Raw genomic sequence first — 15,595 nt, 5'->3', positions numbered from 1 at the left:
GCCTCACGGGGTGAACAACCCCCACTGAGCCCTGCACCAGGCAGGGGCACAGCAGCTCCCCCAACTGCTAACACCTGAAAACCAGCACAACAGGCCCCTCCCCCAGAACACCAGCTAGACGGACAACTTCCAGGAGAAGCCAAGGGACTTAAAGAACACAGAATCAGAAGATACTCCCCTGTGGTTCTTTTTTTAGTTTTGTTTTGTTTTTGTTTTTGTTTTTGTTTTTGTTTTTGTTTTTGTTTTTTGTTTTTGTTTTGTTTTGCTTTTTGATTTGTTTCCTTCCCCCACCCCCTTTTTTTCTCCTTTCTTTTTCTCTTTTTCTTCTTTTTTTTTTTTCGTTCTTTTTTTCTTCCCCTTTTTTTTCTCTTTCTCTTTTCTTTCCTTCTTTCTCTCCTCTCTTTTTCTCTTTTTCCCAATACAACTTGCTTTTGGCCACTCTGCACTGAGCAAAATGACTAGAAGGAAAACCTCACCTCAAAAGAAAGAATCAGAAACAGTCCTCTCTCCCACAGAGTTACAAAATCTGGATTACAATTCAATGTCAGAAAGCCAATTCAGAAGCACTATTATACAGCTACTGGTGGCTCTAGAAAAAAGTATAAAGGACTCAAGAGACTTCATGACTGCAGAATTTAGAGCTAATCAGGCAAAAATTAAAAATCAATTGAATGAGATGCAATCCAAACTAGAAGTCCTAACGACGAGGGTTAACGAGGTGGAAGAACGAGTGAGTGACATAGAAGACAAGTTGATGGCAAAGAGGGAAACTGAGGAAAAAAGAGACAAACAATTAAAAGACCATGAAGATAGATTAAGGGAAATAAACGACAGCCTGAGAAAGAAAAACCTACGCTTAATTGGGGTTCCCGAGGGCGCCGAAAGGGACAGAGGGCCAGAATATGTATTTGAACAAATTCTAGCTGAAAACTTTCCTAATCTGGGGAGGGAAACAGGCATTCAGATCCAGGAAATAGAGAGATCCCCCCCCTAAAATCAATAAAAACCGTTCAACACCTCGACATTTAATAGTGAAGCTTGCAAATTCCAAAGATAAAGAGAAGATCCTTAAAGCAGCAAGAGACAAGAAATCCCTGACTTTTATGGGGAGGAGTATTAGGGTAACAGCAGACCTCTCCACAGAGACCTGGCAGGCCAGAAAGGGCTGGCAGGATATATTCAGGGTCCTAAATGAGAAGAACATGCAACCAAGAATACTTTATCCAGCAAGGCTCTCATTCAAAATGGAAGGAGAGATAAAGAGCTTCCAAGACAGGCAGCAACTAACAGAATATGTGACCTCCAAACCAGCTCTGCAAGAAATTTTAAGGGGGACTCTTAAAATTCCCCTTTAAGAAGAAGTTCAGTGGAACAGTCCACAAGGACTGAATAGATATCATGATGACACTAAACTCATATCTCTCAATAGTAACTCTGAATGTGAACGGGCTTAATGACCCCATCAAAAGGCGCAGGGTTTCAGACTGGATAAAAAAGCAGGACCCATCTATTTGCTGTCTACAAGAGACTCATTTTAGACAGAAGGACACCTACAGCCTGAAAATAAAAGGTTGGAGAACCATTTACCATTCGAATGGTCCTCAAAAGAAAGCAGGGGTAGCCATCCTTATATCAGATAAACTAAAATTTACTCCAAAGACTGTAGTGAGAGATGAAGAGGGACACTATATCATACTTCAAGGATCTATTCAACAAGAGGACTTAACAATCCTCAATATATATGCCCCGAATGTGGGAGCTGCCAAATATATCAATTATTAACCAAAGTGAAGAAATACTTAGATAATAATACACTTATACTTGGTGACTTCAATCTAGCTCTTTCTATACTCGATAGGTCTTCTAAGCACAACATCTCCAAAGAAACGAGAGCTTTAAATGATACACTGGACCAGATGGATTTCACAGATATCTACAGAACTTTACATCCAAACTCAACTGAATACACATTCTTCTCAAGCGCACATGGAACTTTCTCCAGAATAGACCACATATTGGGTCACAAATCGGGTCTGAACCGATACCAAAAGATTGGGATTGTCCCCTGCATATTCTCAGACCATAATGCCTTGAAATTAGAACTAAATCACAACAAGAAGTTTGGAAGGACCTCAAACACGTGGAGGTTAAGGACCATCCTGCTAAAAGATAAAAGGGTCAACCAGGAAATTAAGGAAGAATTAAAAAGATTCATGGAAACTAATGAGAATGAAGATACAACCGTTCAAAATCTTTGGGATGCAGCAAAAGCAGTCCTAAGGGGGAAATACATCGCAATACAAGCATCCATTCAAAAACTGGAAAGAACTCAAATACAAAAGCTAACCTTACACATAAAGGAGCTAGAGAAAAAACAGCAAATAGATCCTACACCCAAGAGAAGAAGGGAGTTAATAAAGATTCGAGCAGAACTCAACGAAATCGAGACCAGAAGAACTGTGGAACAGATCAACAAAACCAGGAGTTGGTTCTTTGAAAGAATTAACAAGATAGATAAACCATTAGCCAGCCTTAGTAAAAAGAAGAGAGAGAAGACTCAAATTAATAAAATCATGAATGAGAAAGGAGAGATCACTACCAACACCAAGGAAATACAAACGATTTTAAAAACATATTATGAACAGCTATACGCCAATAAATTAGGCAATCTGGAAGAAATGGACGCATTCCTGGAAAGCCACAAACTACCAAAACTGGAACAGGAAGAAATAGAAAACCTGAACAGGCCAATAACCAGGGAGGAAATTGAAGCAGTCATCAAAAACCTCCCAAGACACAAGAGTCCAGGGCCAGATGGCTTCCCAGGGGAATTTTATCAAACGTTTAAAGAAGAAACCATACCTATTCTCCTAAAGCTGTTTGGAAAGATAGAAAGAGATGGAGTACTTCCAAATTCGTTCTATGAGGCCAGCATCACCTTAATTCCAAAACCAGACAAAGACCCCACCAAAAAGGAGAATTACAGACCAATATCCCTGATGAACATGGATGCAAAAATTCTCAACAAGATACTGGCCAATAGGATCCAACAGTACATTAAAAAAATTATTCACCATGACCAAGTAGGATTTATCCCTGGGACACAAGGCTGGTTCAACACCCGTAAAACAATCAATGTGATTCATCATATCAGCAAGAGAAAAACCAAGAACCATATGATCCTCTCATTGGATGCAGAGAAAGCATTTGACAAAATACAGCATCCATTCCTGATCAAAACTCTTCAGTGTAGGGATAGAGGGAACATTCCTCGACATCTTAAAAGCCATCTATGAAAAGCCCACAGCAAATATCATTCTCAATGGGGAAGCACTGGGAGCCTTTCCCCTAAGATCAGGAACAAGACAGGGATGTCCACTCTCACCACTGCTGTTCAACATAGTACTGGAAGTCCTAGCCTCAGCAATCAGACAACAAAAAGACATTAAAGGCATTCAAATTGGCAAAGAAGAAGTCAAACTCTCCCTCTTCGCCGATGACATGATACTCTACATAGAAAACCCAAAAGTCTCCACCCCAAGATTGCTAGAACTCATACAGCAATTCGGTAGCGTGGCAGGATACAAAATCAATGCCCAGAAGTCAGTGGCATTTCTATACACTAACAATGAGACTGAAGAAAGAGAAATTAAGGAGTCAATCCCATTTACAATTGCACCCAAAAGCATAAGATACCTAGGAATAAACCTCACCAAAGATGTAAAGGATCTATACCCTCAAAACTATAGAACACTTCTGAAAGAAATTGAGGAAGACACAAAGAGATGGAAAAATATTCCATGCTCATGGATTGGCAGAATTAATATTGTGAAAATGTCAATGTTACCCAGGGCAATATACACGTTTAATGCAATCCCTATCAAAATACCATGGACTTTCTTCAGAGAGTTAGAACAAATTATTTTAAGATTTGTGTGGAATCAGAAAAGACCCCGAATAGCCAGGGGAATTTTAAAAAAGAAAACCATATCTGGGGGCATCACAATGCCAGATTTCAGGTTGTACTACAAAGCTGTGGTCATCAAGACAGTGTGGTACTGGCACAAAAACAGACACATAGATCAGTGGAACAGAATAGAGAATCCAGAAGTGGACCCTGAACTTTATGGGCAACTAATATTCGATAAAGGAGGAAAGACTATCCATTGGAAGAAAGACAGTCTCTTCAATAAATGGTGCTGGGAAAATTGGACATCCACATGCAGAAGAATGAAACTAGACCACTCTCTTTCACCATACACCAAGATAAACTCAAAATGGATGAAAGATCTAAATGTGAGACAAGATTCCATCAAAATCCTAGAGAAGAACACAGGCAACACCCTTTTTGAACTCGGCCATAGTAACTTCTTGCAAGATACATCCACGAAGGCAAAAGAAACAAAAGCAAAAATGAACTATTGGGACTTCATCAAGATAAGAAGCTTTTGCACAGCAAAGGATACAGTCAACAAAACTCAAAGACAACCTACAGAATGGGAGAAGATATTTGCAAATGACATATCAGATAAAGGGCTAGTTTCCAAGATCTATAAAGAACTTCTTAAACTCAACACCAAAGAAACAAACAATCCAATCATGAAATGGGCAAAAGACATGAACAGAAATCTCACAGAGGAAGACATAGACATGGCCAACATGCACATGAGAAAATGCTCTGCATCACTTGCCATCAGGGAAATACAAATCAAAACCACAATGAGATACCACCTCACACCAGTGAGAATGGGGAAAATTAACAAGGCAGGAAACAACAAATGTTGGAGAGGATGCGGAGAAAAGGCAACCCTCATACACTGTTGGTGGGAATGTGAACTGGTGCAGCCACTCTGGAAAACTGTGTGGAGGTTCCTCAAACAGTTAAAAATAGACCTGCCCTACGACCCAGCAATTGCACTGTTGGGGATTTACCCCAAAGATACAAATGCAATGAAACGCCGGGACACCTGCACCCCGATGTTTATAGCAGCAATGGCCACGATAGCCAAGCTGTGGAAGGAGCCTCAGTGTCCAACGAAAGATGAATGGATAAAGAAGATGTGGTTTATGTATACAATGGAATATTACTCAGCTATTAGAAATGACAAATACCCACCATTTGCTTCAACGTGGATGGAACTGGAGGGTATTATGCTGAGTGAAGTAAGCCAGTCGGAGAAGGACAAACATTATATGTTCTCATTCATTTGGGGAATATAAATAATAGTGAAAGGAAATATAAGGGAAGGGGGAAGAAATGTGTGGGAAATATCAGAAAGGGAGACAGAACGTAAAGACTGCTAACTCTGGGAAACGAACTAGGGGTGGTGGAAGGGGAGGAGGGCGGGGGGTGGGAGTGAATGGGTGACGGCACTGGGCACTGGGGGTTATTCTGTATGTTAGTAAATTGAACACCAATAAAAAATAAATTAAAAAAAATAAACTACAAAATGCAAAATACAAAAAAATAAAAATAAAAAAAATAAACCAGGGTGAGTCTTCCTCACCTGGGTTTTTTACTGAGGAAATGAAGACCGAATTTTAAAAACAGACTTTCATGACCCATGGTAGAGGCACTAAAGATGCTAGAAAGAAAAGCTTTGTGCTTAATGGTTTGCAGGGATCTGGGAAGATTTGTGCCACAACTGTGGGTACACAGGTCACCATGACTAGGATTCACAAGGTAGAAAGGGGAGTTGGAAATGATCGGGGTTGCGTTTGGCACCTTTTGAGGTAAATCTAGGGATAGAAGAGATGGAGAGATCCTTGATTCTATGATCTGAGAGTAGAGGGGAACTGGGCTCTGTGTTCCTAAAGGCCCAGCACCACCATGACATGGAGGGTGGAGCAGAAATGGGAGTGGTAGAGGCCACAAAGCTTTCTATGGCCCCAGACTGGCTTTGGAGGGGAGTCAGGTTTACCTGTGATTTTACAAAGGACACGGGGATTAGATGAGCAAGAAAGTGCTAGAGAACTGAAAGGGCTGAAGCCAAGGGCACATCACATGGGGGGTCTGCATGGGGGTAGCAGCCAGACCCGCAGGCATGTGGGCATCTCGGGAGAGGCTGGGTGGAGGGGCAAGCACAGCCACAAGTCAGGCTGATGGATACATATGGGAATTCGAGCATGAGCAAATGCTGACCTGCTTTTCACCTTCACCCCTTCCCGCCTCTCTCAGCCCGTTTGCCTGAAGCACTCTGCAACTTAGAAATTTCCTGAATAAATTATTTTCTTCTTGAAAGAAGAAAAAAAAACTGAGAAAAATACATCCCGAGGAGTGGCTTTTAAGAGTTGTACTTGCCTATTGACAAGATTCTACCATAATTTATTTAACTTATTTAACTTGTCTTGGAAGGTTTTCTTTGCTCCCAGAAAGTCATTGTTGTAAACAAGGCCTAGCCAAGCCTCTTCATTCATTCTCTCCATTGCTGGCCTTCCTTTATTTTTCAAGCTGGAGCAACTTATTTTTTATTCTCTCTAGGCTAAGAAAACTACTCTTAGGAAGGCAATCAATGAACTCCACCTTGTCAAATACAATGAACTACGATCTCTCCATATTTGGCATTGATTCCCCATTTGATGCTGGTTTATATTCCCTCGTTCCAAAATTCTTATCTCTCTTGAATTTCTCAGTATAATTCTTTTATTTCTTCTACTTGTCTGACTTTTTTTTCTTAGTTTCCTTCTCTATCTCCTCTTCCTCCAAAACTCACTTAAATATTGATGCTTTTCAAATTACCCTTCTCCTTGTTTCATTCTTATTTTCCATTTTGTTCATATGGGTTCTCAGTCAATGTCACATATTTGGCTGTCTCCTAAATATGGTCACTCTTCAATCTTCATCTCCTATCTGAAATTTTCACTAGATTTCTTTATTGATGGGATCTTCTTAAGGATGATAATCCATCCGACCATCCATCCAACTACCCATCCAACCATCCATCTATCCATCTATCCATCTATCCAACCATTCATCCCCCACCCATCCATCCATCCATCCATCCATCCATCCATCCATCCATCCATCCAACCATCTATTCATTTGCCCATTACGTTCGTTTTTCCATTTAACATTTATTGAGTGCCAACTGAATGCCTGCCAGATACTGGTTTAGGACAAAACAGACAAAAATATCTGTGCTTAAAAGCCTTTCACTTTTTAGTTCAGTATGATAGAGAGCAAACATAACAGGCAAAAATTGCATTTTTCAGTCAACAACTCTGAAATCATGCTATCTTCCTTTCTATACCTATGATCCTTCCACAAACTGCCATAACAGTGAGTGGTATGATTACCCATTAGCTTTTGCATGTTACAATCAACCTCAATTCCTCTTGCACTTTGCTTTAGGAAGCAGTATAGTTTAGTGGTTAAGAGTCTGGGCTAGATTGTCCCATAGACCTTGGTTCAAATTTTGTCACTTACCAAAACTATGTGATTTTGGTCAAGTTACTTAACCTCTCTAAGTTTGTTATATATATAAAAAAGGAAGAAGAAGAAGAAGAAGAAGAAGAAGAAGAAGAAGAAGAAGAAGAAGAAGAAGAAGAAGAATCCTACTTCACAGGATTGTTTGAGTGTGGGTGAAATAATATATAGTTATTTTTCCTACCTCTCTGTAATAACTCATTAAATAGTAGCTATTGTTCTTTTACTATTATTTACCCAATTGGTGAATGAGCCTTGCAGATTTTATTTTCTAAACCTGCACTCTTCAAAATGGAAGCCACAAATGCATATGGCAGTTAAGCACTTGAAATACAGTTTACCAAAATTGAGATGGGCCATAAATTTAAAATACATACTGGGTTTCAAAATAGTACCAAAAAAAAGTAAAGAATATAAACTGTCTCAGGAAAATTTTTATATTGATTATATGTCACACGATAATATTTTTGGTGTATTGGGTTAGATATTATTAAAATTAATTTCATATGTTTGTCTTATATTTTAAATGTGGGTATTCAAAAATTTAAACTTACATATGTGGCTGTCCCTTTATTTCTACTCTACGGTGTTCTCAACATTTCTCAGTACTGTTCCTCTGCTTTGTGTACCCATGGGCCTTATCATTTCTCTTCTCTGTTATTGCAGTAGTGTTCTACTAGCCTCTGTGTTCCTTCTCCCTCTGAACTTTTAAATCTACCATCTACACTGTTGCCTGACTGATGTTTCTAAAATGTTAGAAAACCTTTTTCTGCTACCTGGAGGATAATTCCAGTCTCCTCATCTTGGCATACAGAGCTCCCAGGGAGCTTAGTTTCTATCTCTCTAGACTTTCCTTGGATTCTTTCTCACTTTCCCCATGGGATCCAGCTGCCCAAAGCTATTCATGCTTCTATGCTTTTGTACATAGCTTTCTTCTACCTGAAAGCAACCTTGTTTACCCAAAGAATTCCTCCTTTATCCTCAAGAACCACCTTGTCACCTGCGTGAAGTTTCCATCACCTCTTCTTCTAGGTTTGTTTACAGTGTAGCCCCTCTCATTCTCTTTCTCAGTTACTCACTACTCTTTTTGGACTTTGAGTTTCTTAAGAACTGGGATTGTGATTTATTAACTGTCTGTACCACCATATGTATCAGAATATCTGTAACATATTGAGTCTGCAAAATATTTAAAGATAGAAAGAATAGATTAGGGGCTTATTTAAAAAATGAGCAAGCACACCATAAAAACAACTAAACATTCAATATTGTTTATTTGTATATGTCCATATGTATTTGGAAAAAGAACCATGTCTGAGACATACCAATTGCCTAAGTAAATAATATAACATCTTTCCCAAAGATGATGAGTGCATTTTATATCAGAAGTAGTATTCGAATTAACAGCCAAGTTTGATTTTCCATTCCTTAGTTCAGCTAATGGAAACTATTGTAAATAATATACATACCTCTTGAAACAGGCAATTCTTTAATAGAAACTCTAGAACTTGACCAATTTACTCTTTAGATGATCCTATCTTTTCTAAATTAAAACACACACACACACATATACACAGTAATTACTTATCCTTGTTGGAAGTTCTATTATTGTATGATTTCCACTATGAAACTCTCATGAGTGACTCTGTCCATAAGGCCCTGAGGTACAGTCTTTGAAAGTTTGCAAGACTCTTTCCTTCCGAGGTATTGTCTCCATAGATTGTCTCTTGTCTGACAGAAACCTGGCCTGGGAAATGCCCTTCCCCGTTGGGAGAGCATTGAAACCACTATCAGGTGCTAATGATTTCTGAACCAGACAAAAACAACTGAGAGACGTGAACACAGATTTCTGTGCTGTCATCCCCTTCCTGGTGATTTATTAACTGGAAGGCACTGCTTGCTTTCAAAGACGGAGAAGTTAGGGAAGGTCTACACTCATCTTTGCAATTTCTTAAGATCCTAAAAACAGATATAATAGTATACTGACCTAATTTTCCAGGCGAGGGTTACCCAATAGGTCAGTCAGCTAATTCCAGATTTTGATGTACTGTGAAAAAGTATGGTCATTGGATCACGAAGTCAGCTGGGGGGGAGGAGAGGAGTTGGCCCTTAAGGGGAAGATAGATGACAGATGACATCATCATTGGCAGTGGCCTTGCTTGCCTTTGGGGACCGAAGTTTCATAAATTATCGCAGATTAATGTTTGTGCAGCACGAGTTGTATAGAGGCAAAAAGATATGATGCACTTTGTAAGAATTACTAGTACTCGGAAAGAATTTACCACAAAAAAAAAAAAAGATATTTCTGTTTAAATGAGTCTAAAATCATAGTACAGATCCAGTCCATTTTAAAACTGATTATTGTGACATATCAAGGCCAGAATTTTATTATAATTAGTATTGTTATTGGTGATTAAATATTGTGCCAATAGATCAGAATAAATATAATTTCTTTTTCATTAAAGACTGCCAGTTTCACATTTAACCTTGTTGTTAAAAAAAATTCTGTATAAATGTAACTTAATTGGCTGGCTATTATAGGCAAGGGTGGTCTTTTGTCTGTAAGTGGCTACATAATAAATATTTTAGGCATTGTAGGCCATAGAGTCTCTGTAGCAGTTGTTCACCTCTGTTCTTGTACCATGAAAGAAACCATACACAATATATAAATGAAAACATGGCTATGTTCCAATAAAACCTTATTGACAAAGGGAGGAAAAAATAAACAGGCAGCAGGCTGGACTCAGCTCACAGCAAAAGTTTGCTGATCCCTCTGCTGTAGTATCACAACAGTATAATATCTCCTAGATATACCTTCATTTACGCGACCACTCTCTTCTTACATTTAGATTATTCTCCAAATCTCCTTACTCTAATAAAAAAGCTTTAAACAGATGTCTCTATGATTAAAACTTTCTCTGCATTTCCAAAGTTGCCCTTAGAATAGATTCCTAGAAGTGGAATTTCTAGGTCAAAGGCTATAAATACTTTTAAGACTTTCTATTCTTTTGCCACTTGTGGGAAGTGTGAATTGGTGTGTCATCTCTGGAAAACAGTTTGGCAATGCTTAATTGATGCCTCCCCGAGATCTCACTAGTTCTAAATATGATCATTTGTAAAGGCAAAGAAAGATAGCTGGGTGGATTTTATGTTTAAAAGAAAAAGAAAGAAAGGTATTATCCATTTGCTTTTATTCTACTACGAAGTTTTCATTTATATCTTGGCCCATTTGTTTCTTTTCTTTCTCTTTCTCTTAATTTTATCTTTTCCTTTCCAATTTTACTTCTGTTAGATATATTTTAGGTGGTAAAAATCTAGGAGCACAGATTCTAGAATCAGATTGCTCAGACTCAGACTCTGACTGCCACTTCCTGGGTGCGTAACCTTACTTACCTTATGTTGTTGCTCTGAGAAAGGAAAGTAAAACGCTTTATACATTTATACTTAACAAATAGTAAATCTTCAATGAATACTACCTATGACAATGATAATTCAAGCACAATTCTTTCTTTAGTTAAATGCTCATTGTGTGTCTGGTAATCAAATGCATTGTCTTATAACTTCATTATGGTTTAATTTAAAAAATGTCCCTCAGTGTTTTTAGCTGTAAGTTATGAAGACAGGCTCTAAATTGATTGGTTTTCCAAATAGCTGGCCAATTATTCCAATTTTTTTATTGAATAGTACATTCCTTTTTCATTAGTTTGAGCTGTGACCTTTATCAAATATTTTGCTTTTTCTCATTTTAGTGTCTGCCTCTGGGAAACCTAGTGTCTTAAATTTATCTGTTGGTTTATTCTGGCTTTTTCACCATTGACTTAATAATTGTGACTCTGTAACATTTTAACACTTGATAATGCGACTAACTTGCATTACTCTCATCAACCAGGTTTTTTTTCTTAGACATTCTCAAAAGTGTATTCATCCTCCCAGTTGTATTTTTAGCCATGTTGTCAATTTCCAACAAGAATTGCAGTTAGGTGAATTCGGATCAGAAGTACATGCTACTTATAGAATAATTTGAGAATTGACATTGTTATAATAAGCATTCTTCCCATCCTGGAGCATAATGTATATTCCTGTTTATTCCATTTTTCTTTTATATTTTTCTTGTTAAAAAAAAGATTTAATTTATTTTTGAGAGAGAGGGAGAGCACACAAGGGGGAGGGGCAGAAAGAGAAGGAGAGGGAGGGACAAGCAGACTCCTTACTGAGCATAGAGTGGAAGCCGGGCTCAATCTCAAGTCCCTGAGATCATGACCTGAACTAAAATCAAGAGTCAGATGCTTAACTGACTGAGCCACCCAGGCACCCCTCTTCTTTTATGTTTTTCAATAGAATTGTGCCACTCCCCTTACCATGTAAAAATAATGTTTATTATAAATTAATTGTGTGCAAGGCATTGCTCTAAGGACTTGCCATGTATTAGTATTTTTAACTCCTAAGACTATAAGAGAAAGTTTATCATTATCCCCATTTAACAGTGGTGACATTGAGAAACATGGAGGGTGGGTAATGTGTCCCTGATCACCGTATGCCCAAAGTCAGAACCAGAATCTATCTCCAAAAGCCCATGTTCTTAGAATCTGTGGTATACTCATCACGTACATTAAATGTTAAGAAAAATTTTAGATATATTATAGTATTGTGGCTGTGTGAATGAGACCCTTTTCCCCAAAAAATATTCCTTTTAATTGGTTACTGCTAACATAGAGAAGAAAAATAATTGCCTATTATTGATAAGCCCTTACAATTTGTAAGCAAAAATCTACTTCGAAAGACTTAAACAAAACCCAGAAAACTGGATGCAGATTGTATTTCAAGGAAAAAAGAAAGCAAGCTAAAATTGAGATGTTTCCACTAACAAACTTAGTTTTGTTGTTGTATTTTTTCCCCTGCAAATTGGGAAAAGAACAATTTGAGTGTTATAGCAGAATATCTTGGTTAGTTTGAGGGGGAAAAAACTGTCTTCAGAATAGAGTTGGAGAAACATGACCAGTGATAATTCTATGTTGTGAAAAGATCCATGAACACCCAAGAGATGAAATTTGAGTTTTCTTGCAAGTTAGCAGTCTTTTCTGTAGCTTCCTTGAGATTTTTTGCTCTGCTCTCCATAAGAAGAAATTAGTAAGATAGTACTGGCTTTTAAATATTTCACTACATCTACTAGAGTTTTTCATTCTCTCAATACCTTGTCCTTCCTGAATGTTATAATATCTGTCTGTACCACTTTATGGACAAATTATACAACTCTATGCCCCTCTGACATATATGTGTGCTGCTATACAGGTGTGAAGAAGTATAATCAACTGTTGTCAATCAAATAATAGGCTATTCAGAACAATTAAAACATCAACCATTTGGAAATAATCTTGCCAGAAAATTTCCTGACAGTTTGCTATTGCTACATGAATGTCACTCTCAGGAAAAGGAGATGATTTCTGATTTGAGGTTAGAGCTTTAGAAGACAAAGATCCCTACACAACCAAACAAACTATAAGAACATGTGGTTTTCTAGAATGCAAGGTGATCCATCGGCCCATCAATCTCATTCATGGGACAAGAGTTCTCTCTCCAATCCTGGCTGCTACACTGATAGGTTAAGAGTGAAGTGGATTATGTTATATCCAGGAGCTACAATGAGAAAGACACGATATGGACAAATCTGACAAATCACCTTCCTTGAACTCCAGAAAATTTATGTATGATTATGTTGTTAAATATAAATCCATCAGCCAAATCGAATGGCACTTGCTATTTGTTGTTGCTACTTCATTTGTTCTCCTTCATCCTCATCTTTGCTCTTTATAAAGCATTTTATAAAATATTTGCTTTTTATAGAATTTCCCCATAAACCCAGCATTTTCTTCTTTTTTCATAGGATTCCTCTTCTACTATACTTGACTTTCCTTGTATCACTTATCTTTCCCCACTAAAATGTAATACTTCACAGAGCGGGGAGTGCATCTATTTTTTGGCATATTCACAGAGCCTAAAAGAGCATGGGGCATTTGGTAGGTGTTCAATAAATATATGTTGGATGGATAATACAACATTGCTTGGAAATTAGGAGTGAATTGTCTTTTTCTCTTTCAAGGTTTTTCTGAGTAGAGGGATCTGTGCTTAACTAGTATTTGATGCATTAATTACTCCAAAAATATCTTATTTGGGCTTTTTATGTCCTAAGCCCTCTGATAGGTTCTCCGAAAGATTTAGAGAAAGATGAAGCCATGGGTCTTGTCATGGAGATTCTTCTACTCTATGAGCAAAGATAAACCTGTAAAACTGTGAGTACGTAACAATATGGTAAGTGTTAAAATAAAAAAACAAAAACAAAAAACCTTAGGAACAAATAGTTGGCCCATAATTAGCAGCCATGATACAGAGACAATCCTTCCAGAAATGGTGGATGATTAAACCAAGCACCAAAATATAGATAGGAACTTCCTAGGATTCTGAAATGGTAGAGGACATTATGAGATTTTTCAGAGGTATGAGGGTGTTAAAAAGCACAGTCTGTTAGTCTCCATGAATCTGGGATTCTGGGCAATCCATACACTTGAACCTGTAAGTCAACCTGTGGCTCAAAATGAACCACAGACTCTCTACCAGTTACACAGCTGTCCCCAGGCTGTGTTGGCAAAAGGGGTGTGAATCTCCAGAGCGAGCCAATGATGAAGTGCTAAGATGCCCTCAGGTTTTTCTCTAATGCTTCTATCCAATAGGAGTTTCTCCTCAAATATTTGGTGACCATGTGGTTTGGCTGAAGGGAAGAAGGTTTATGAACATAGCATAATATTGGCGTCAGAATGTCCTAGATATCTGGGTCCTAAGGGACTGACTGGGCTGGACATCAAACCAAGATTCTGATAAAAGGAGATAACAGAGATTGGCCAAAGCAGGGAAGGTGCTTTCTTAGCCTGAGTCAGAGGTGGCAAGAGAAGCTTAAGAAGCAGCTAGCTCAAGAAGTTTTGAGCCCATGAGTAGGTGAGTCAAAACTTTAAACTTCAGTAATTTGTAACAGTAGAAAATATTTTTTTCTATTGCATTAAGTTAATGCTGTCGTCTTTGATCTAGCTGGTTCTGCTCTGAGGATATTGCCTTTAATATTGTCTCTAAAATGAATGTTAATAAGAATTATTTAATGATAATTTAATTTTTATAATCATTTATTTAATGTTGAACTATATTGCAATTAAAGATCATTTGGGATCTTTTCATTTCACACATGAAAAAAACTGAGCCTCAAAGAGAAGAAATGTTTTCTTTTGAGTAACACAATTAGTCAAGGTTTGTGATGGGAATAAGTATCTTGACTTTTAAGCAGATAAGTTTGAATTCTAAGTCCTGTACTCCTTATTTGTGTGAATTTAGATAAATTACTTTATATTCTGAGCCTCAGGCTTCTCATCTGTGAAACGGGAGTTAGAGGCCAGGGAGATAAGAGAAATTATATTTGTAAGTTCTCTAGCCCAGGGCCTTTCTCAGTCCAAACAGGAAGTAAATGTCAGCTGATGTTATAAGTGCCTCAAATCACAGTTTGGGTTTTGCTCTGAAGATGTAGTCTGGTATTGCAAACCTGCATTTTGGATTCTATAACCATAGATGGGAACTCTCTAAGTGAATTTCAGCTGGATTTCTGTCTTGATGGTTTTGACATAAAATAAACACTCATGTTCCCTTGTCTTTCGAATGGCAAAGAAGACAGTATAGTTAATTGCTTTTCAAAATCTAGTGATGCTTCTTCCCACCGTTTCAGATCATCAGTCAAACAGTGATAACATGTATTAAGCTTTGTGATCGGCAAGAGAGTAAGATACACCTTGGAAACCATTACAATGAGGTATTACTTCATACCTGTTAAGATGTCAATTACCAAAAAGACAAGAGATAACAAGTGTTGGCGAGGATGTGATGATGATGTGGAGGATGCAGGCACTCTTGTATCTCATTAATGGGAATGTTAGTTAGTATGTGCAATGTGAGAAACAGTATGGTGGTCTCTCAAAAAATTAAAACTAGAACTACCATACGACCCAGCCATCCCACTTCTAGGTATATATCCAAAGGAATTGAAATTAGAATCTTGTAGACATAATAGGCACATAATATGGAGTTTTTATCTCTCAGACTTGTGCAGATGAGCCTCCAGCAATTATCAAAAACAGTTCA

General features: G+C 37.8%; 1 long non-coding RNA gene across 1 annotated transcript in view; it reads left to right on the top strand.

Moving 5' to 3' along the window:
- Positions 1–14,411, top strand: part of LOC106559255 — a 123,198-nt gene extending 108,787 nt beyond the window's left edge. Inside the window, exon 13 of the long non-coding RNA XR_005364259.1 lies at positions 13,611–14,411. This is a non-coding gene — a long non-coding RNA (uncharacterized LOC106559255). The remainder of the gene's footprint in view (positions 1–13,610) is intronic.
- The last annotated feature ends 1,184 nt before the right edge of the window (positions 14,412–15,595 follow it).

This window comes from Canis lupus, chromosome 9, assembly GCF_011100685.1.
Source record: "Canis lupus familiaris isolate Mischka breed German Shepherd chromosome 9, alternate assembly UU_Cfam_GSD_1.0, whole genome shotgun sequence".
Classification (NCBI taxonomy): domain Eukaryota; kingdom Metazoa; phylum Chordata; class Mammalia; order Carnivora; family Canidae; genus Canis; species Canis lupus.
The sequence above is the reverse complement of the archived record's forward strand: the minus strand, read 5'-3'. Positions and strand labels throughout refer to the sequence as shown.